We start from the raw sequence: 23,348 nt of genomic DNA, 5'->3' as shown, positions 1-23,348 counted from the left end.
TGAGGAGCACGGAGGAGGGAGTGAATAATTGTAATTTCTGTGTGATAATGATGGTAAGCCCTGCATATGTGTGTGGGGCTTTGCGTTGTATTTGATCTTCACTGGGAGATCTACAGGCTCATGGAGGTAAGGATCCCTGCAAACTCCTTTGTAGCCACTGAATGAGGTAGGAAAGTAAGATCACATTACTCTCATTTCGCCTGAGAGAAAAATAAAATCAGAGATAATTTTAACTCCAGAGGGAAGGTAGAGTGAACCAATTCGGGTCTAAGAGCTTCTTGGGATTATTTTAATCCTCATCAGCTCCCTTGCAGGTAGATGCTTTTATTAGTTCCATTTTCCAGATGTAGAAACTGAGGTCAGAGAAGTTGAGTGGCTTCCGCCAGGTCACACAGCTGCTGGATGGTGAGGCCAAGGTTTGTGCATGCTTCTTTCTGATTTTGGAGCCTGATCCCTTGGCCATGAAGCAGCCCTGGTTATAGCCTTGGACAAGACAGACAAGTTCCCTGCTCTCAGGGAGCTTATACTGTGGGGCTGGGACACAGTAAACAAGACAACCATGGATAAGATGATATCAGATAGTGATAAAGGCTATGAGGAAATGTCTGGGGTGAGAAGAGGGCAAGGGGGAGTATCTGTACTTGGGTGATCAGGGATGGCCCTCTTTTTTTTTTTCTGTAAATTTATTTACTATATATACTTTTGGCTGCATTGGGTCTTCGTTGCTGTGCACGGGCTTTCTCTAGTTGCGGCGAGTGGGGGCTACTCTTCGTTATGGTGCACGGGCTTCTCATCGTGGTGGCTTCTCTTGTTGCGGAGCACGGGCCCTAGGCACACGGCCTTCAGTAGTTGTGGCTTGCGGGCTCTAGAGCGCAGGCTCAGTAGTTGTGGCACACGGGCTTAGTTGCTCCGTGGCATGTGGGATCTTCCCGGACCAGGTTTCGAACCAGGGTCCCCTGCATTGGCAGGCGGATTCTTAACCACTGTGCCACCAGGGAAGCCCAGGGATGGCCCTCTTGAGGGTGGCACATTGGAAGTGAGAGGTCTGAAGGACACGGAGGAGCCAGCCAGTGAAGGTCTGGAGGAAGAGCATTCCTGGCCGAGGGAGTAGCACGTGCAAAGGCCCTGTGGTGGGGAAGAACCCAGCATGTGTGGAGGACAGAGTGTAGGCCATCGAGGCTGGAGCATGTGAGCTCTGGGGAGAGGGTGGGTGGGTTGTAGGGCCTGGATAGACACGCCTTTGTAGACCGTGGTGAGGACTATTGCCTTTCTTTTATGTTTATGTTGCTTTTAACCAGAGAGTGTGTCTTGAGAAACCCACCTTTCCAGGTGTGGGAATGCTCCTAGGTGCCAGAATTCTGCAAGTGGCTTGAACTAACTCTTGGTGGGTTGTTCGCTGCGACCTTAATTTTCTACCAGAGAGATGTCCTTGTGACATGTCTAAAACTGGGAGTCAGGGATTTCAGGCCCCACGGGTGTAGGAAAGGTGGCCAGTCACATGGGGGCCACAGTGCCCTTTGGCTGCTGCTCTGGTCCCAGCTGAGCCGCCGCGGCTGTGGGCTTGGGCAGAGTTGCAGGTGGAAGGCTTTGGGGCTCCCTTTGATCAGGTCTGCCTAAGTCTGGGCAGCCTCAGGGAGGTGTAAGCACGTTCCATCCACTACCAGGACGTGTTAACTCCAAACTGACTGTGATCACTTCCTTGTCAATGTTGATTTGTGGGTCATCTAATAACATGCTGAATGAGCTTAAGAGTAAAGACTCTTGGTGGTTATAGTTTAGACCTCTTTTCCCTTGGGCAGTACAGGACTCTGTTTAGAAATTCTAGGTAATTCCTAGACGCAGAGAGCCCTAGCGCTGCCAGAAACTTTTGCAGTCAAAGACACCTTTATTTTATAGGTGAAGAGACGGAGGCTCAGGGAGGGCAAGGGACTTGCTCAAGATCACACAGCGAGTCATAGGCAGAGCCATTCTCACCTGGGCACAACAGGCCACCCCTCAGGCAGTTCCGGACAGCTTGGGGGGCCCCTCTTAGCTGAAAGGAGGCACCAACAGGGGGAGGGGCTGGTGTCCTAGTCGCCTCAGGAGCTCGCACAGCACCCAGCACAGTCCTGGCACGCTGTGAGTGGTCAACAGTCATTCACCGATGTATTGATTGACCAGCCCCTCACCTCCGCATTTTGTAATCATTAGAATTTGTTGTACCTTGGTTTCAGCAAACTCAATATTTATCAAATCCACATTTCTTTCCAAATTTTCTGGAACGCAGGGATTGCAAAGCCCAAGACCTCCCTAGGTCTGATTTATGCCAACACCCAGGACACAACGAGGTCAGGACTCTGGTAGTGAGTTCCTGATACCTGCACAGGTAATTTGAGGGTGCCCCTCAGGTATTCCGGTAGGCCCGTTTTCGGAATATAAAATGCTGAAAGTTTTGGACAAAGATGGTCAGTGCTGAAGGCAGCTTGGCCAGGGGAGGGCTTGGACTCTGCCCCAGAGTGTGTTGCGGGGAGGCACCTAGATAGGCTTTGGCCCAGCCTGGGCATCTGTCTCTGGGGAGTTGTCCTAAACCCAAATTCAGGGTTCAGGCGGGAAATGCAGGAAGCTGGATGTGTGCAGAGCTGATTCCATGGCAGGGGGGCCTCTCAGCTCTCATCAATTGCACTTGGTAATGTGGGCAGAATTTTTCCAGGTCTTCATAGTTTTTAAGGAAAAAAGAAATTTAAAAAGAAACTGGCTCTCTTCTTTTCCTCCAACGTTGGCAACTAATTAAGTTTAAAAAAAACTTTCTGCAAACGCAAGTGTATCTGCGGACCGGACAGAGCTTCAGCCCGCACCGTGTGACTCACGCTGAGCGCAGGCTCGTGCACACAGTGGACGCACGATGCGGGTCCGCCAGGGCTGACCCGAGCTGCCCGCAGCACAGCCCAGGCTTTGGAAGCACGTGAAGTGGGAAGGGGAGGCAGCATCTGCAGGCCCCGGGCCTCACTCTTCTGCCCTGCCTTGTCTTACTGCGGGGAGGCCGGGGAATGTCCCTGTCTGCAGGCCTCCACATCCCACTTCATTCTGTGCCTCCCCAACACCTGAGTTATAAGGGTGCCTGCCCGTGTCTAATATGGGGACGCGGTGATGGACGGCGTGTGATTCTGCCCCCAGGGAGCAGGCGGTGGAACGACCCCGCCTCGTGCCAGTAGCGGGGCTGCTCGGACAGGTGCCTCGGTCCTCGAGTGTGGCTGACCCAGGTGCTCTGCTCCCCTGTGCTTGGGATGGGGTGGTCCTGACGCTGCACCAGGCTGACCCGAAGCTCTGGCTGCCACTGGACCTGGGTGGCCTGTGTCGATCCTGGGATGAAGCTGAAGAAGAAGACGCTTTCTGTCCTGGGAGGCTACCTGGTGTGGGAGAGAAATGGCGAGGCTGCTCAGCCCACCCAGTGCATGTCCTGGTCCTGTGACTCTGCTCCACCCAGCAAAGGTGGCCCAGGTCCTCAGCTCCCCTGAGAGGCAGGCAGGTGGCCCGGCATTCCCAGAGGTGGGGGCGGACCCCATACAGCTGCCTGCGGTGGCTCCGCCAGGGTGCTGTGGACCAGCATCGTCTGCGTGCGGGGAAGGGGTCGCTGGTCTCTGGGCCTCACTTCCTGTTGGCCCCTGCCTGGCTCTGCTCATCCCCCTATACTCCCTTCACCCGTCCACATGCAACGTGGAGCTTCTGTGTGTGTAATATTATTTGTTTTTATTTCTGTAATCCCTTTATTGTTTGCACAACTGCTGTCAGACTGTTGCCTGAAAGTATCACAGGATAATTGCAGAACGCCTGCATAAGTAATTTCTTATGAAATCGGGCCTTGTCTGCATATAAAATTGTTTGTCGTTGCTGCATATACATGGACTTCATTATATCCAGGCTGTTTACCGGGCTCATACCTTCCTCACAGGCCACGGCAACGAGAGGGCCCAACACTGGGAAAGAATGAAATACTATCGTTTTTCTTTTTGGTCATAGGACATTGCTGGAGGGTGACAGTTGGTCCAAGGTGGTCAGAGAGAGCCTGGCCCTGGAAGGAGATGGGGACCGGCTTTCCCGGGCTGCTGCCAGGGAGGCCAGTGGCAAATCCGCCTGTGCCGGGCATTTCTTCCGACCACATTTCTGTGATATTAATGGTGTGTGGTAGTGAAAGAAATGTGTTTTATTCTCGAGTCTAACCCTGCTGTTAGCAAAGTAACTTCCAGCTTATTAGCGACAAAGGACTTTTCTCCTCTCTGCTGCCCTGTTCGCCAGGGCTTCCTGAATTAAACTGCTGTTTCCTGTCCTTTATATGCATGACCACATCTGGGTAGCCTGCTCACAGCCCCGCTGCTTAATAACAATCACCTTCCCTTTCAGTCTCTGTTGATTGTTTCTAATTCACTCTGACAGATAGTACCTGACAACTTGCCGGCTTTTCCCTCCCTCCGTGACCTGAAGTTACTCACAGCACTTATATAGTCTGTCATTTTTAATATTTGATTTCATTTTAAGTTATGTGTTTTACTGAGAAGATGAAACCAAAAAAAAAAAAGGGGACTTGTAATGGAACATAAATTTAACCCTTCTTGCCATCCGGCACCAGCCTGAGCCACCCTCCCTGGTGTCTGGGGGACAGTTTCTCCTTCCCTGTGATTCTCCTGCTGCTGCTGGGTTTCTTTCCTTCTTTCTTTTTTTCTTTCTCTCTCCTGCTTTTTTCTTTCTGTCTTTCCTTTCTGAAAACAAAAGCTTTATGTCATATTCTTTCCCTTTAATGGCGCTTGATGAGTTTATGGAGCTAATGATGGCGCTTTCTGCTTTGCAACCAGGTTATAATTGAAAGACCTTTTGGGGGGTTGTCCTCTGGAGTGAGGGAGTCAGGGGAGAAGCCCAGTGAAGTCAAAATGACCAGCTTCAGTTAAGGTTCAGAATGTGAATTTGATCTTTCATTTTGGAGATGCTTCTCTTTGGGCGAGCTCGCGGGGCAGAGAAATGCCAGCTCTGCCTGGGTTTGGGATGAGCCCTTGGAGTGAGCCCTTCCCAAGTGGGGGACACACATCTCCTTCTGCCTCTTCCCTCTGAATCTGCCCGGCGCGCGGGCTTGTAGGGCAGGCGTCCTCGCGGGGGGCAGGCGGCCCACGTCACCTCAGGGTCCACTCTGCCATGACTTGGCCTTTGTTTGCCACCAGACAAAGGGTCCTGTGTCCCTTTTGGCCCTTCAGAGGTTGAGAGCTGTGAGGCCGTGCATTAGGTCAGCTTTGCAAACAGACACCACAAAATAAAAAAGAAAGTGGCTCATTAACCCGTGGCGCCTCACTTGTGCTGCTGGCCTTCTGTGTCCATCGGCCTGTCCCCCGCAGTGTGGCTTGGGCGGCTGTAAAAACTCAGTAAGAGGGATCTGGGTTGGACCTCAGCTCAAACAAGTTCAATTTCACTGTTGCCCATGCCTGGTCTCCCCATGACCACAGCACATCCCAAGCGTGTGAGCTGCCAGACTCAGGAGGGCCCTGGAGTCCCCCGGCTAGGTGCTCCTTTGACTCCTGCAGCTGCAGGCCTGGAGCAGAGGGCGTCCGTCCTAGGGGCCAGGCAGGCGGGTTTCCAGGGCGCTCTTATAAAGGCAGTCTGCTGGGGGCGAGGCAACAAGCCTGGTTCTCTGGAGCCAGCCCTTCAGGGAGTACCGGGCTTGGCCCAGAGAAGCACCGAGGACTCCAGGTCGGCCTGGATCCACCGCCCCTGGGCAGATGTTCCAGCTTCTTCTCTGCTGTTCTGCTGCCCCTGGGTCCAGGCCTGCAGACCGAGTTCCTGGGTGGGCCGGCCACGTCTGTCTTGTCCCAGACACTCCCAGGATGACTCTTTCAGTGGGGAGTTTTCTTCGCCAGGCCTCCCCTTTCTAGAACCCGGGTTCTCTCCATCTCTCTGGGCACTGTGGGTAAACTGAGGAAACAGCTGCTCTCTAAGGGAGATTTTTTTCCTTTCTGGAGTCCCAAGCATCCCGTCGCTGGTTCCTTTTCTTCCTTCTGAAAAGGGTGAGCGAGTCAAGAACGGCTATTTATTTTGACGGTTTCGCAGTGTTGCTTTATTTTTTTGAAACTGTCATTGTTTTGAGACGTTCTGACTAACATAGAAAAGGAGAATTACTCACAAAAAGTAAAATGGACACAAACCTTTTAACTTTGTGTAGGAAATAAAGATCTGTGTACACAATGGTGTGCTATAAGTAAAATAAGGACGAAATGGCTTTTCTCTTTCACTGACCCAGATGGTCTTTATGTGCAAGGTATGGGCCGGGTGGTAAAGGAAAGGGGGGTTGAAAAGTCTTGTTTTTCCTTTTGTGGCTCTCCATATTTGTAACCTACTGGGGAGAGCAGGCGTGTGTGTGTGTGTGTGTGTGTGTGTGTGTGTGTGTGTGTGTGTGTGTGTGTGTGACAGTGATTGCAAGAGAGGCCAAGGGCCGCCATGCCCTTCCTGCTTTTAGGAGGGCAGCTGAAATAGAATTTTAAAGCAGATTCTGTATTTGAGGTTTAACCTCCTGCAAGGCCAAATTATGCTTTTATTCTCCTTAAAATGGACTGTTTGGCCATTATTGGTTCTTGTTTTAGAGTCAGGAAGAAATTGGGGGTTGAAGTCAACTATTAAGACTGATTGGGTTGTGGTGCCTCTGGGGTCCCTCTATTACCTGGTGAGCTGGGGCGACGGTGGAGCAGACTTCCTCCGAGTCCAGCTTTTCTGTGGAGCTAGCCTGGGGGCAGGTGTGTTCAGTCAGGATTTGGGCCTGGAGGGCCCTGGAGAGGGCCCTGCTGCCCCGGGAGACAGCGCTAACCAGGGCTGTGAGTTAGCAGGGCCCCGAGCCCTGTCCCTGAGAATTCGCTGACACTGGGCCTGAAAGGACGTGCCTGTGCGGAGTTAAGGCGTATCATTCTTCAGTCCGGTTTAAGTCAACAGACATGTGAGAGCCCGGCCGCCATCCTAAGCACGCATGGGTACAGATACAGAGCGGAGAGGCTGCACAGGGCACTGATCACAAGGGAGTGTGGCCTGGGCCACCTCAGAGATTAAACAGAGAGCCATGGATCCAGACTCGGGGGAGAGATCTGTGGATAAGAGCAATACGAATGAGATGCTGACCAACGATAAGGGGGCCAACGATTGTTGTGTGCGTTCTCTGTGCTCAGCACCGCACATCGTTTTAGGAAAGGAAAACCAGACCTGTCCTGTGGCTCACGAGGAGCTTCATGGAGAAGCTGGCGTTGGAGCTTGGCCTTGGGGACCAGGAAGATTTTCATAAGTTGAGGCAAGGGGAAGACCAGAGGGAAGTTGCTTGCAGAAGGCAGGAACCTGCCAGATGCATTGGGGGCTGGGGGGAGGGGTGTTTTGGAGGGGCTGAGGTGACCATTCCAGGTGGGGGCGGGAAAGGGGGGAGCTGTGGGAAAACTGGGGGCGGGCTTGGCGTTGCGGGTGACGAGTAGCTCCATTTTGTTGGAACTTAGGATATATTAGGTGTGAGTAGAAGTGTGCGTCAGAGCCCAGTGGGAGAGAGGCTGCCTGCCAGGTAAGGGTATTTGTGATGAGTTGGGAAGTACCCTAGAAATGGGCACTGGGGAGACTGCTTGCGCTACCTGACGCCGACCTGGGGCAGTGGACGTGGGAGTGGGGAGAAAGCACCGAACTGGATGGTGCCCTTCTCTTGTTTAAGACTCACGGTGACCTCAGAGAGAGAGGCACCGCAGCGACAGTGCTGGGGCTGGGCTGTCCAGGCTGTGCAGCCTGCCCTGGTGCTCAGCTGTAGGCAGTTTGCCCACGTCCCAGGCCAGGCCCGTGAACTGTGCACAGTACGCTGGCCTTTAAAACACAATAAAAAAGGGATTGCCCTTTGACCACCCCTCCCCCACTTTGTATTCATCAGGGTCATATACTCATTTTTCTTTCCATACATATACAAAAGATGAACTTTGGGTTATACAAGGGGTATATGCCAATGTCAAGAGCAGACGAGAACAATGGAACAATTAGCAGATTCATCAGTTCTTCTGCTTATACTTCAATTCCAAGAGTGAAATGTTAGTTTGCTCAACTCTCTGCTTTATGCCTTGATCACAGTGTGAAAGTGTTGTCTAAGCTTAGCTTCCTGGTCAGAGGGTCGAGACCCATGGCTTTTAAACATGCTTATATGAAATCCAAACATTCATGGCCACTGGTGATCTTGAAATCAAGGCACAACTTATAAAACGAACACATAATTATCTTGTTTATTCGGGTATAAATAGAGTTCATGCATTTAAAAATTTTTCTTCCTGATAAGGACTTTAGCCAGCATTTAGTCTTTAGATAGCCTCTCTCCTTAGTGTGCTCTCTCTCTCTCCTCTCTCTCCCTCCCTCCTCCCTTTCTTCTTCCCTCCCTGCCCCCTCCCTCCCCTTCTTCCTCTATTTGCCCCTCTGCCTCCATCCCTCCCTCTCTCTCTCTCCCCCACCCTCTCTTCCTCTCTCTCTCTCTCTCTTTCTCTGGCCCCCATTCCTCCCCCCTCCCTCTTTCCCCCTCTCCCTTCCTTCTCTCTCTTTCCCCTTCTCTCCTCAGAAGGGGAGGGACTTGGTGGACCTGCTGTGGTTGCCCCTGGAGGAGACAGGATCAGCCTGTGGATTTCTTTCTTGGAGCCCTTCCTCCTTCCCTCACAGCTTTGGCAGAGGAGGGTTGGGTGCCCAGGGAGGGCCTGGTGTGCTTGGACGCATCCTTGCCACTTCCACCAATCCAGGGAAGGGCCGTGAAGCCCACACCTGCCTCTGACAGCCCAGCTGGGGACCAGATCCAGAGAGCACGGTGGCCTGTGGATGGGACCTTCCCAGGCCCTCCCCGATGTGGGGCGGGGGCACGGTTTATACCCAGAATGACTCCTTAGCTCTAAGCCAGCTACCTTTGTCATGTGCACACCTCCTTCTTGATTTTTACCATACGGAGTACCACACGCTCCTAGCTTTGTTATTTCTTGAGACACACTTCTTTTAATTAAATATTATATTTAGCTTTGTCCTAAATAATAATCTCTATGAAATCTCTGGTTCGATGTACCCTCTATATATTTTTTTCATATCAGACAGTAAAATAATTATTCAAATATTAATTGTTTTTTAAAGAGGAGTTTTTTTTGTGTATCACCTAAAACCGTCTTGTGTGTCAGCGTGCAAGCCTTTGGGGGTCCATTGGAATGTTTGCACCCAGTCGGCTTCCTAGGATCTAGTTCAAGTTACTCCATGAAGGCACTGCCTCCCCAGGCCCTGGGGAAGCCCCTTCCCAACCCCTCCAGAAAGTTCTCCTCGACTCCTCCTTGATCTCATGGCCCTGGCCTCAGAATCCCTAATTGTCATTTAATCATGCGCTGGTCTGGTCACATCTGACAATGCTGTGAGCAGTTGCTGGGCCATGCTTTCTGACTCTGTCCCTTCCCTTTTTGATGGCCAAAGTGTCTGGTCAATTGAGCTAGCTGTGCCAGTCTGTCTGTCAGTTCTGTCTATACATCTATGTACCTGTCTAGCCACCTATCCGTCCTATCCACTGCCCCTCTCTGTATCTATGTATCTATCATCCTTGTGTCTATGACCAATATCTATCTATCTCTATCTATCTATCTATCTATCTATCTATCTATCTATCTATCTATCATCTCCTATTCTCCCCCCACCCCCACTTTCTTTCATCCTCTTTGATGAGCCAGGCACTGCTTTAGGCACTGGGAATATAGCAGAGAACAAAACAAAGTCCCTGCCCTCATGTAGCTGACATTCTAGTTGGAGAAGTCGGGCAATAAACAAATAACCAAATAGATGAAGAAACCAGAAACTGATCTGTAGGGACACATGCCATACAGAGTATTGAAACAGGGGGATATGAAGCAGAGAGACCAGGACAAGCTGAGGCTGAGCGATCGGGGAGGGCCCCTCTGGGGAGGCTACATTGGGTGTAAACGCTGAAGGACAAGGCAGAACCCTGCCAGGATGGGGCAGCAGCTGGACAGAGGGCAGAGCTCATGTAGAGGCCGTGAGGCAGGGGCAGGCTTGATGACTGAGGTGCAGAGAGAAAATTCAGATAGAAGAATGAAACTGTATTTGATTCTGACTTCGACAAGGATAAAGTTTTTCCATTTCTCACTTCCTAGGGGCTACAGTCCCTTTTCTATGTAAGAAAGTCCAACCCCTCAGCTCTGAAAGCCCCTGTGTCAAATCCTTTCTGCTGGGGAGCTTTGGAGGCAGTGCCATGTTGTCCCCTGCAGGGTTGGAGGGCTGAAGGGGAGCGCACCATGATGAGGTGACTGCTGACATGCTAATATTTCATTTTAATCTCGAATGCCAGGTTACTTTCCAAATGAAGTGTCTCAGGCAAGGCTCTAACTTACATGAAATAAAAGAGTTTAATGCTAATTAAATATCATCTGACTACTGAAGCCATCTTTATGGATGGTCTAAAAGAACATCATCGAGGTGGGTAGACTGGGAACGTGTCTCCACTAGAAACGTACCTTCGAGTCCCGGGACTCCTGCATTTCAGGCTCGCACACCCCACGCGTGGCAAAGCACATGTGGGTGGGACCCCAGAGCCGCCCCTGCAGCTTTCTCTGCCGGATACAGAGATCAACGCCTTTAATGTGGATTTGGTTCCGGAGGTCTGGGTGGGGCCCAGGCTGCTCGTTTTTAACCAGGTCCCAGGAAGTGCTGATGAGGCTGGTCCAGCTGCACGGTGAGTAGTAAGAGTCTAGAACAGACCAGGGTGAGTTCCTGGCACCACTGCTCACAGGGAGTGACAGCCCAGTGTGGGGTCTCCCACTACTCTGGTCTCGCCCACCCCCTCCATCTCTCCTTCCTCCTTTCTTTATCCCAGACCTTCCTACTCCTCCTTCCTGTCCCAGCCTTGTTGTCGCTCTCCCAAGGCCAAGAACGGGGTGAGTCCTTCAGGTAGTTGAAGTCTTCATGCAGGGTTTGAGCCAGTCTTCCACCATTTGCCTTGTCTTTGGTTGTCTGATTGCTCTACCCAGACTTGGAACAGCTCAAGGGCAGAGCCTCCATTCCAGCCTCTTACTTCTGTGCCTCCAGGCGAGTGCTTCTCGAGATGGCAAGGAGGGGGATGTACTTCCTGACCCTCTGTAAACAGGGACTCGCATGGGGTAGAACTGGCCTCAGCAGCCATGTGTTGGCTGAGCTTGGTAGGCAGGGCCTGGAATGTGAGGTCACGCTCTCCTGTCTACCCTCCAGCTTTCCTTTGGTGAGGCTTCTCTGGACCGTGTCTTCCCTTTCCTCTGATCAGCAGCCTCCTAACGGCATAGACGAGGGATGCACGGCTCTAATGCTGCAGGGGTGAGGGCATCCTCATCAGTGAACAGGGTGGGACCACTTGGAGGTGCACGCCCCAGTGGTTGCCCATGGCAATGGGTCCAGTGTTGCTAGACCTTTGGATTTTTCTAGAGAGGTCAGAAATCTGGATTTTCAGATGGAACTCAGCCAGTTTTTGCAAGTGGAAAACTCCTACATGATTTTCTTAAAGCGTCACCTAAGCCAAACTGAACACGTGTGTCGATGGATTTTGGCAAGTAGGCCTCAGGGTGCAGTGTCTGGTGCTCATCAATTCTGGGGATGATTCCATAGATCCTGCTGGGAGAAGCTAGGGGGACTGAAGGAGGTGGCCTGGTTGAAGATGTCTCCTCAGCAGCTCACCTTGCCTGGGGAAGGGGAGTTGGGTGGAAAGGGCTCTGAGGACTCAGAATCCATTCTGCAAGAGTGGGCCCTGATGTGGCTTTCAGGCCTCAGGAAAACTCATTCTTCCATATCAGCTTGTCTGCATCCACCTATAATTAGCATCTGAAATTTCTAAATGAACTGCCCAATCAAGTAAATTTAGCAAACTTATTGTGAAGTGCTACCAAATCCTCTCCCTCCAACTGTCCATACAGACACCCGCACCACCTTGCTTGCCTATGCTGTTTGCAACTGAAGCTGCTTATGTGTGCTGTCTGGCAGCCCTGCAGACAGCCCATTTATGTGACCTAGAATGAGTTTATTAGTGTTTCACTGCCTTGTTGCTATTAAGTTTTATCAGTTTCAGCTTCAAGAACACAAGGTTAAATTTTCAGTAGAGTTTTTGCAAAGTTTGAGTGGCATTAAGATTGTTAAAAATGTGTCCAAATGGTGGGTCCATGTATTTGTTTTCAAGATATTATTTCTGCCCACTAAGAGATTTTGATCTCTTATTTATAAATTTAACACTTTTCTGATGTTCAGAATGGCAGCACGGGGCTCGAATTTTATATTGCACACTACACATGAATGCATTAAATGTAGAGGATCAAACTGAAGCTGTAGCAAATGGAGCTGGACCTGTTGGTGACTGTGCAGCCCGAGATGTTGGTACCCCTGTCCCAGGGTGCGGCTAGGACTGGCTGTTGCTTTGACCTGGTAAATAAACATCATAAAGAAAGAGGGAAAATTCTCCCACAAATTACAAAAGGATGAGTTATGATATTATTTTCTCCCGGTACCATAAGATAAGCAGGTTCTTCTATGAAAATACGTTCATGTGTAATTGAATATTATTTACCTGGATCCCTTCTGTAATTCTTGAGCAATTTTTTTAGGAGAAACCAAATCAGGAGTCTCTTCATTGGCTGCAATCAGAATAAAGTGGTTCCACTTTTAGGTTAAGAGAGAAAAAAAAACAGTAATAGGCTGAGCTGCTATTATGCAAAGTTTATTATAATTGATATATAAGCTAGCTGGGGGCTTAAGCACAGAACAGTTGGAAAATTTCGCTAGCTCCTGGATCCAATTTAAAAAAATCTATGTTGTGTCCACAGTGGGGAGATGGCCATAGCTGCAAAAGCCCTCTGTCGTACATGGAGACACACCTGTGGCATTCTCTTGGTTCTATGCTGTTTGGGATGTAGAATGCTCTAAATCCTCTCATTACTGCCTTATAGACGACAGACACTTCAAGCAGTTCTCCATTTATCTGAGATTACCAGTTAAACTCGTTAAAAAGCAGCTCTGGCTTGTTCACTCAATTGGCTGTGGGGCAGATTTTGTGTTCTTGAGCGACAGTGTAGCTTTGATTAGTGGAGTGCTATACTTTTTAGGGGAGACCTTTGCTAACTTAATTTACGACCCTGGTTGATGGCGTCTCTGCTGGGGCATTACGTATTTCCCCAACTATTGTACCTGGTGTCAATAAAGGCGCATTTAGGGATATCTGAAATAAAACTCCAGGGCGTTTTTGTTCTTTGGGGAAGCAATGCACCATAAACATTTTGGGCTTGAGCCAACAGCTTTCCCTGACTGCGATTGCAAATTACTGTAGTATGTATAGATTGCCAGTGGAACACTATTTGAGGAAACCTGTATTTTATAGGATGTCACTTTTATGCACAATCCAGGCAAAAGAAAAAAAAAACTAATTTAGCCAGCAGACAGTATTCTTTCGAATGAGGATTATGAAAAAAAAATATTTACCAAAAAACAAACTCTAAATATGGCTTTTTATTTAATCATTATGACATCAATCATCAATATCAATACTTAATAGCAACCTGATAATGTAGCCAGTAGGTGAAACAGCTATTAAAAAGTGTAAAAAAAGATTTATCAGGCGCAGGTGATATCAATGCTCTCCAATTATTTAATGATAAGTACATATTTTTGAAAGTGTTTTTAATAATCGACTGTAATATTAGTTTGCAAAAATGTAATTTCTTCTTAATTTTGCATCTTAGCTTCTTTGTGCCGGGTACAAAGGTAGTATATTTCTGTAGTTATTGTTTGCAGCACTCCGTGTAAAAAATCACGTTCATTTCAAGAAGCTGTTATGGTATTGATTCTGGTAAAGACTTCCATTAACTGACCAATCTAAATCTCATAAGTGATGTCAGGATAGTTATGCATTTGCTTGGTTCAAGTATTCAGCCATTATGTTAGAATGCAGGCAGTGTCTGAATATGGCTGTTAAATTATTTCTAAATACCGAACCAGAACAGCTTAACAGTTCTGCAGTTTGAGACTGACACAAAAATGACAATCTGCCACCTCTTTGTTTTTTAAATATTAACGTTGTATTGGGATAGTATTTTTGGAGTAAAAACCTGTGGCACGAGAGGATAAGTGACATAAACAAAGGCAGCTGGGCTTCATGAAATAATGGAACAATAAGGCCCTTGCAGCCGTTCTCATCACTCCAGTATGTTAATTAGCATTCTGTTGTGGCCGCAACACTGAAAACATGTAATCTGTATTGGTGTACAGTACAGCTGTGAACACACATTCTTTTTTGTGAGTCCCTGGAGTTAGCCTTGCCATTGGCATATGCGTTTGGGCCAAAAGTCAAGCCATCACCACTAAAATAGCACACTATAGAAGCAAAATGTCATTTGTCTTTTCTTATTTTTTTTTCTCCCCTCAATGCCACATGCTATCCAGTGATGTAATTCAGTATCACTGCATCTGCCTCCCTGTTCTATTTTTGCAGGAGGGTATCTGAGGGGGCTGGGATGCCAGCAAGCAGGAGGATTTAAAAGGCAAGTGGCCCCAGAAGGGTCACATTTAAAAATCAGTTCTTTCTTTTTGCATTATTTGTCTAAAAATTTTTTTAAATGCATAGATTTTTAAGTATCAGGGACCCAGAATCCGCTGCTTGTTTCCCTGCGGGGAGGGGGAGGCAGCTGATTCATAAGGAAAAAGAATCTCAGTAAACTTTACCCTAATTTATCATCTATATTTCGAACCTGATTCACAGTCCTTCATGCATGTAATACCCACTTGGGGTGGGGTTTGTTCTTCCCATTTCAGAGCTGAAGAAACTGAGGCTGAAGCATGGCCCAAAGATGGATTCTAATTGCAGGGGCTTTCTGACCTCTGTCTGCACGCAGACAATGGATGGCTGCAGAGAGTGAAAATGATTGGTCGTTTTGAGGCAAAGGGGTTAGTAGCAGTGAGCGGAGGCAGCCAGTGGCTGGGAGCAGTAACTGGGGCCTTCAGAGGCAAGACTCAGAGAGACCCCTCTTGCGTGATCTTCTGCTCACGTGTGGCCATCTGGGAGCCGCCCCTGGTACTGCCGGGATATGGCCCTAGGTTCTTTCTGATACCAGTTTTGGAGGCAGGAGGAGAAGACTGGGTTTCAGCGTTGTTGTCACAGGAGCTTGACTAAGTTGCCAAAACCTGCTTGGATTTTTACCTGATAGCATTTGGCTTGAAAAGCGAAAATGGTTCCATTTCGATTTTCCCTGGTTTCAAAGTAATTCAGCTTTCTTTGTATGAGTGTATGTGCAGCATCCCCAGGACAGGACACTTATACACACAGACACACACAGACACACAGACACACACACACACACACACACACGCTCATACATACTCTTGTTCATGAGGTACGTATCCCTTTGCAAAATATTTTTTGAATCAAAAATTACATTTTCTAGCCCTTTAAATGTATTACAAATTCAAATAGGGACTACCCAGTTGTTAAAACTTTTCCTACATTTCAGATTAATTTTATCCATCCCCCATCACCATCTGATCTGACTACACCAAAGGAGATTTTTAAAAAGAAAAAAAACAAAAAACAAAAAACCCCAAAGCCAACACCAAAACCAAACCAAACCAAACCAAACCAAACCAACCAAAAAAACCCCATCAGCTCTATTTCAGACTCTGTGGGCAAAGCTTCTTGTTGTCTCTTTCTGAAAAATGAGAGTACTTAGCTCAAGATTTTTCTTTTAATCTACCTCAAAGCTGACTGAAAAATCACCCCTACCCCATAGAGAAAACACAGCCTCTGGGTCACCATGCTGATCCAATTTGGTTCTGCTTTCGGACTGTGGAGGAATCAAATGGTCTGGCGTTTAGGTGATGTGAGCGAGTGTCCACCTGGGAGCAGATGAGGTTAAAGGTTAAGAGCACTTGCTTTTTTTCTTTTTTTTAATTCCAGCAGAACAGAACTCTTTTACACTTGCCTGGCCCCTATCCTGAGTCCCATGTCCAACTCCACAGCCTTCGGAGAGGCCTCAGTTGGTGTCTTTGCTCAGACTTGCCTGGCTGAGGTAGGGCAGGACTGACACTAAGATTTTAGGTCTGTTGTTTCTCTTTTCCTGGAAACTCACCCCATCCCCCCTTGGTTAATGGCTCTTTAAATATTGAAATGCCTGGAAAAACAAAACAAAATAAAATAAAACGCAGGCTGTCAGAGATAAGAACAACAACAACAAAAATGTTGATATCTTTTAGAATTTGTCTTCCTAGTGGTAAAAGTATATAATTAATAGGAGAATTTTCCTCCAGATGTGGCTATACTATAATAGAGCCTTATAAATGCTACAGAAAGAAAAATTGCTTGGAACGAAGGCGTCCTCAATGAGAGCACACCTGGGTCTGACAAAGATTGCATTTAGGGACTGCTGTGCTATCACAACGCAGAGAAAGACCAAGTCTCCGGGAGCAGCTGGAGAGAAAGCCCCGGCAAATCTGCATGCAAATAGCAGCACATTGTTAACTTAATCAGATGCCGAGGAAAAGATGTGCCAGAACCGGGAGGATGATCTACATACACGGAGGGAGAGCGGCCTGGGCTGCCATGGCCGCTGGGTGAGGATGGGCCTGGAGCAAGGTGCAGTTGGGCTGGCCCAGCCTACCCACTGCCTGCCCATTTGCCCCAGCCTGCAGTCGATTTATCACAGAATGCTTGGTGCGCTCTTTGAAAAGATAGAAATGATGGAGTATATTTCAATTGGGAGGAAGCATTTTTTTTTAATGGTGATATAGGTATTGGTATTATTTTGCCTGACTCCATAAGTCCAATTAAAAAATATTTCTGCTTAAATATCCAGGTGCATGAAGATAAGAAATATCGCCGTCGAGTGTATAAAGAGATCTTTTCATTAAAAAAAAAAATGCTCTCTATAGAGTGAAGTGCTGAGTATATATTGTACCTTAAGAAGTGGAAGACACCTGTTATTTATATTTTATATTAATATTAATGGACATATATATTTTAAGTCTCCTCCATCTTTTGGTCTAGCACCGTAAAAAATAAAAAGTAATACTGTTTAATCACCCACAGCTTAATAGTGCCTTAGTTGTTTACTGCCATCGCACTAATTGCTCTGTACTAATGTGTTTTTCTGTGATATCCAGTAGTGCTAAGAGAACAGAGATCCATAACCAATTAAATATAGTGTTTTTTATGTTAAAAATATATCTGATGAGGCTAGAAAAGGAACAGGAGCTGCCCTTAACGAAGGCGCATTGGCACCGTCTGGGAGCCCAGGAGAAGGTGCCCGCGTTGCCTCTTTTGCGCAAAGACAAAGGGGGTAATTTTTCTGGCAAGAAAACAAACCCGAGGAAGGCACAACAAACTGAACGTTTCCTTCCCACCCCCACCTCCTGCAACTCCTTGGGCTGCTTCTGTGCTCTCTCTTCCAGTGAGGGAGAGTTTGACTCGGGAGGGAGAAAGGGGGAGCGGCCACCCGGCGGTGCGGCGGGCAGGCGGCCGGGAGGAGCGGGGCTGGTCCCCGGTTGGGCTGGGGCCCGGCGCCCGCGAGCCGGAAGGGCGCCCGTTCAGGCGCAGGCTGCCCACGGCAGAGGGCTCATCTGGGAGCATTGTTGTTGGCTCCAGAAGGAGCGAAGCGTCCCGGAGATCGGGCCGCGCGAGCGCGGCTGTGGGCGGGAGGAAGGTGAGGGGAAATCCGACCAAACAGCGTTCTTAACAATTTCCAAAGACGGTGGGAGTGACAAAGGAACGCAGGACGCCGCCGCCGCCGCTGTCTGGGCCCGCGCTGTTTCCTGGCGAAATCACTAGCCGGGGACGGGAGCCGGCCACAGGGCAGCCCGCCGCCCGCGTTCGCTGGCGGCGCGCCCGGTGGTGCAGCGGCCCCGGGCCGAACGCTGCCCCCGCCGGCCCGCCGCCTGCCAGCCGGCCGGGCCCCGCCGAGCGCCACACTTCACCTTACGGAGGGGAGATAATGAGATCAATTAGAGGCGCCGTCACCGCGCCGAGACAGCTGCTGGCGCATAGTAATCACCGGTGGGGCCGCTGCGCAGGGGCGCCCCGCTACTGCTACCTGCGCCGGGCCCCAGCACGCGCCGGCCCACCCGGGCCCCAGCCCAACCGGGGCCTGCGCCCTGCTCGCATCCTCCGCCGGGGAGCTCACCTCTAGGCTGCCCCGCGCCTTCAGCGCACCCCGTGGGAGGGTCCTGGGCTGGCGCCTGCACTTGTGCGTGTGTGCATGCTTGCGCGGACACGTGTGGTTGGGTGTCCACGCGTGACCATGCCCGGAAGCTGCGTGTAAGTGTGACACCGTGTGAGCTTGAATGTGCGGGTGTGTGGCTGTGCATGAGCGTGCGGGTATGAGTAGATGAATATGCGTGTGTGTGAGTGTGCATGAGCGTGCATCATGTGTACGTGAATGGGCGTATTCCAGTGCATATGGCAGTGTGGGTGTGCACGTGCGTGTGTGTGAGAGCTCTCTGCACATGCGTGAGTGTATGTGCATAAGCATGTGTGTCCACGTGTGGAGCGTGTGTATTTGCAGATGAGTATGATTCTGGGTGTGCACACATGCCTGTGTGTGCGTTTGAGCACTGTGTGTGTAGGCAGCCTAAGTGAGAGCTGAATGTATGTGTCTGTGTGAGCGGTGGGTAATGAGTGCGTGCATGTGGGTGTACGTACATGAGCGTAAGTGTGTGTGTGACTCCATGTGAGTGTGGGCTTGTGTGCTGGGGGGTGGGTGTTGTGGCCCCCTCCTTCAGTCCCTTGCTCTCCAGTGGCTCCTTGGATGCCTAGGTTTCCTTGTGGGCCAGTGGTCCTGAGAAAGTCCCATATGCTGTGTGTCTGTGGTCCACACCTGGCATTCCCCCACCATATGTACCTGTATGTTGATGGCATGGGTGGCTCCCCATCTCCTGACCTCCATCTACGTGTCTTCCCCTCTGTGAATTTGTGTCTGTAGGCTCCAGCCTGGTCAGCCCCTTCAGAAGGGCCTCGTTCCAGAGGCAGCGGGGGGGTCAGGACATGTGTGCCTCGCCATCTGGATCCCCCATGACTATAGAGCAGATAATGACCTGCCCAGGCGCCACAGCCCCATTTCAGCTTAGCCCATATTGAGCACCTATTGGATGCGCTTCAATTTAGCTCTGGAAGGCCAGACAGAGTCTCACTTTAGAAAACAGAATGGGTGAGGGCCCAGAGAAGGGCGGGAGAGAGATGTCATCCTCGTGACAGCTCACTCGGAGACTTTGTGTTTGTTTTCCTGTCTGAAATTCTCTCCCTTTGGATCTTCATGTGGCTTTCAGCTCAACATTCCCCTCCCTTCCGGACCACTCTGCCCATCCTGGGTCCCCTTCAGCCACTCTCTTGTCGTGTTTTGTGTCTTCATAGTGCTTCTTGCTGAAATTGCCACCTTCACCTGCTCCCTTGATTTTTGCCTCCTCCCTCATTAAAGCCCTCACTCCCTGGGGCCAGGCCTTGCTGGCATGTTTGCTGCTGCATCAGCACCTGGTATAGTGGCCGGTGCACAGTGGGTGCTGGGGGAACAGGCATCTGCTACCTGGCCATCCCTGGGGTCCTGGGGAAGCCCAAGGTAGCCAGTGTCTGCCCTGTGGGCTGGAGTCCACAGCCACCCTGGGATCAGGGAGGCTCTGGAAGTTTCTCTGAGAGACCATCACCGAGAGACCTGATGTGGCCCAACACTGGGGCAGAGATGTGAGGGACCTGTGGGGGTGCCCACAGGGGACAGTCTCAGTCCCTGATGGAGCTGCAGTCCCCTGCAGCCTGGGGAAGTGGCCAGAGTCCTGGCAGGTCCTTGTTTGGGCCTCACTTATAGAACAGTTTGTGCGGGTTCTTAGGTGCCCAGCAGGCTCCCTTGGCCACCCGCCTTCAACTGCGTCCTCAGAGGGCCAGAAGACCCCTGGAGTCTAACTTCAGCTCTGTCTCTGACCTCGATGTGCCCTTGAACAAGGGGTTGGACCATGCTGTAACTCGATCTCGTCTTTGAGATGGTCTGAGTGCCTGTCCTCCCTTCCTGCTAGGGGTGGTGTCTTCTAAAAAAGAACAGAGCAGTGTTTCCCGACCCTGTTGTTGTCCCCACCTTGACACCACTGCTGACGTTGTTTTGTCTTCTGACTCTCCTGAAGTGATGCTCTGGGCACTGAATTGGGGCGGTTTGGCTCCCTCTGAGGTGGTGGGAAACTCCTGGCCACTCTTGGAGGCTCCCCTTTAGATTCACTGCTGTTCCCCCCAGGTCCCTGCCCTGTTCCTTCCTCTTTCCGTCTTCTACATTGCCCAGCCTTGGTCTCTTCTGCTCTCAGTGAGAGAAATAAAGTGGGGCATAGGGGGCGCAGCTGAGAGGAGCCCCCACTGACAAGTTTCTGATGGAAAGAAAAGAAAGACATCTCCAGTGCCTGTTAAAAGGGTCGGAATAGCCTGTCTCCACTCTGGACCTCCCAGGGGGCAGAGTTCCTCTGAAGTGGTTCACTCCAACTGCCCTGACTTCTAAGGCCCTGCTGTGTGTGAAACGCTGTGCCAGGTGCTTTGGGCCCTTGTCTCATTGACCCCAAGTGACCTTGGTGTGTCTCTGAACTTCTGAGTCCTGGGGGTGAGGAGTGTTGGGTAATGACTCCAGCCCCCTCAAATGCCTGGCATGTAGGGAGGACCAGTTGGAAATAATGTATGTGCAGTACTTCGAAAACTTCCTATAAATATGATTTGAGACATTAAGGATGTTGCTTTTATTTTTCTTTCCCAAACATGAGCTATTTTGAAGTTTATGTATTCTCGTGGCTGGAGCCAACAAAATATTGGGGAAAGGTATGAATAAAACGTCCCCACTCCTCCTTGGTCTAGCTGGTCATGGGTCTACCTATTAAATGTCCCTGGGGTGGGGAGCCCCAGCCCAGTACTAGGGGGATGGCTAGCCCAAGCTGTGCCCTGTGTGGCATTATAACAGCGAGGTAGGTCTTGATTCTCCTTAAGACAGTGATGGCCCCGTGTCTGGCAAAATGGATTTCTGGCCTCTGTCTTCTCCACGGAGCCCTTTGCAGCTTGAGTAGGTCATGGGGATACTTGAATGTAATTAAATAAATTTGTTAAGTACTTTCTATTGAGTTGATTCTTGTTCGAATGAAATGGAAGGAGGGTGACAGGGACACGTGGTCATTGCCAGGAGGTCTAAGATCTGGAGAGGGTGAAGGGTGGAGAGGTTTTGGGGTGAGGACCTGAAAAGGAGGGTTTGGGAGGAGAGAGGGAAAGGGCTGGGCACAGCAGATCAGGGGGAGCCAGGCTGGCTGTCCAGGGGCTGAACAGGGCGAGTGCAGGGCAGAGAGGCCCTGGGCGGGGGGGCTGTCATTGCAGTGGCCACAGCAGACACTGCAAGGGACAGGGGTAAGTCAGATGATACTGACTTTGACTCCTCCAAGCTGTGCGGCCTTTCTGGACTAACAGTGACAGTTGGTGACCGAACACTGTGCTAAGTGCCTTCTTGCCCTGCCTGACTTCTGCCCCACAGCAGCCCTGAGGAAGGACTTGAGGATGGCGTTCTGTGGATGAGGGAGCTCAGACTAGAGGGTCACTGAATTGGTGAGTTGCGTGGGGGGGCTTCAGAGCACGGCCCAGTGCCAGGGAGGACGTGCTACTCTCTATGCCCCCCACGTTGGGCAGCTCCAGAAGGGGGCTGTGCCGAAGACCCCCAAAATGGAAGTAAACACAAAATGATGGAAAGCCCCAGCCCCAGGTAGGGGGGCATTCTTTGGGGAGGGCCTTTTTCCAAAAACAGAATTTTTTTTGCCAGCAGTCAGCTTTTTGTCCTGTCTTTACGTGGCCCAATTAGGCAATCGTGCCCCTAATTAGCCAGCCTAAGGCCCTCTTTGTTGCCTGCATAGAAATTCGCACACGGGCTTGAACGTTGGCAGGAAACTTTGTCCACGACACTGGAGGTGCATGTAAGCGTTGGAGATGGGCCCACGCTGTGAAGTCTGGCCTGGACGCTGTTACCCGCCCCAGCCAGGCCCACCCATCCCCCCAAGAGCCTGGTGAATCGGCCCTAAGAAGCTTTGAGGCCAAGTGAGTCTGAGTTCTGAGTGGGCAAAAAGAGGTGAGATATTGAAGAATCATAAATATTAATTTTTTCAGCACTCTATAATTCAAAAGTGACTCAACTGATTTGTCTCAAACTCTGCAGGAAAACTTAGCTGTGGCCTCAGACGTGAGTGCTCTTAGACCAGAAGGAATCTTGCGGCCTCAGATGTTTCGCCTTAAGGCATTAGGGGTGAGCATCACGGTCCTGTGCCTCCCCTGGAAGTGCAGCTTCTTGAGGGCGGGGGTGGGCCGTTTTCCAGAAGGCTCACGTCTGACTGCTTCTCAGCAGGAACCTGCCCTATGGTCACCTAGGTGCCCAACACATGTTTCTACATCACCAACACCAGTCATGCCCCCATAGTGAGCCCATTTCTCTTGATTAGATCAATGCTTTTTTGCGCTTGCTGTGTGCCTGGCACTGTGCTAGGGACTGAATGCCAGACGAGGTCATTGTTTAAATTCTGGGCAGGGAGAGGAGTGGGGGGACAAGGAATGGGGGGATGACAGAGGATACATAGCCAAAAAATACACAGGCAGAGGAAAAGCGGGTGGTATGACAGGGAGGGGTGGGTGCCTGATGCAATGGTGGTAGTCTTGGGAGGCCTCCCTGAGGAAGTGACCTTTGATGGCAGACTTGTAGAGTAAGGTGAAGCTAGGCATCCAGACAGAGGGGAGCCCTTGGGGACCCAGGTCTTGAGGTGGCAACAGGACTGTGTGCTGGAGGAGCTGGGCCAGAGTGTGGGGGCCAGGGAGGAGAGATGCAGTGAGTCTCACGGGGCTTGCGGGCCGGGGCAAGGGGCTAATTCCCAGGGCAACGGGAAGCCTTGAAGGGTTTGGGCAGGGGAGCCTCGTGATGTGACTTACGTTGTAAACAGTCTGCTGTGGGGGTGACAGGGGACTGGGTGAGAGAGGACGATGGTGGAGACAGGAGAGGGATGGAAACAGTCAAGGTCTATAGGGAGACAGAGCTGACCTGAGGATACGCAGGCCCTTTTATTCCGTCTCTGGGCCCCTTAGCCCCCATCCAAATAGCTTTAATGTATCAAAGCATTGCTAAATGAATTCCCATGAAGTTTACTACAGGGAGAACCAGCATATATTTCTTATTTAGATTCTTTTGTTGGAAGGGAGCAAGCAGGGGGGAGAGAATGCTTTTTTCCCCTTGGTTTAGATCTCATCAGAATGGCCATGTGAGACATTTTTTTTTTTTTTTTTTTTTTTTTTTTTGCGGTACGCGGGCCTCTCACTGCCGTGGCCCCTCCCG

This window comes from Physeter macrocephalus, chromosome 17, assembly GCF_002837175.3.
Source record: "Physeter macrocephalus isolate SW-GA chromosome 17, ASM283717v5, whole genome shotgun sequence".
NCBI classification, from domain to species: domain Eukaryota; kingdom Metazoa; phylum Chordata; class Mammalia; order Artiodactyla; family Physeteridae; genus Physeter; species Physeter macrocephalus.
This window is presented reverse-complemented; position numbering follows the sequence as displayed.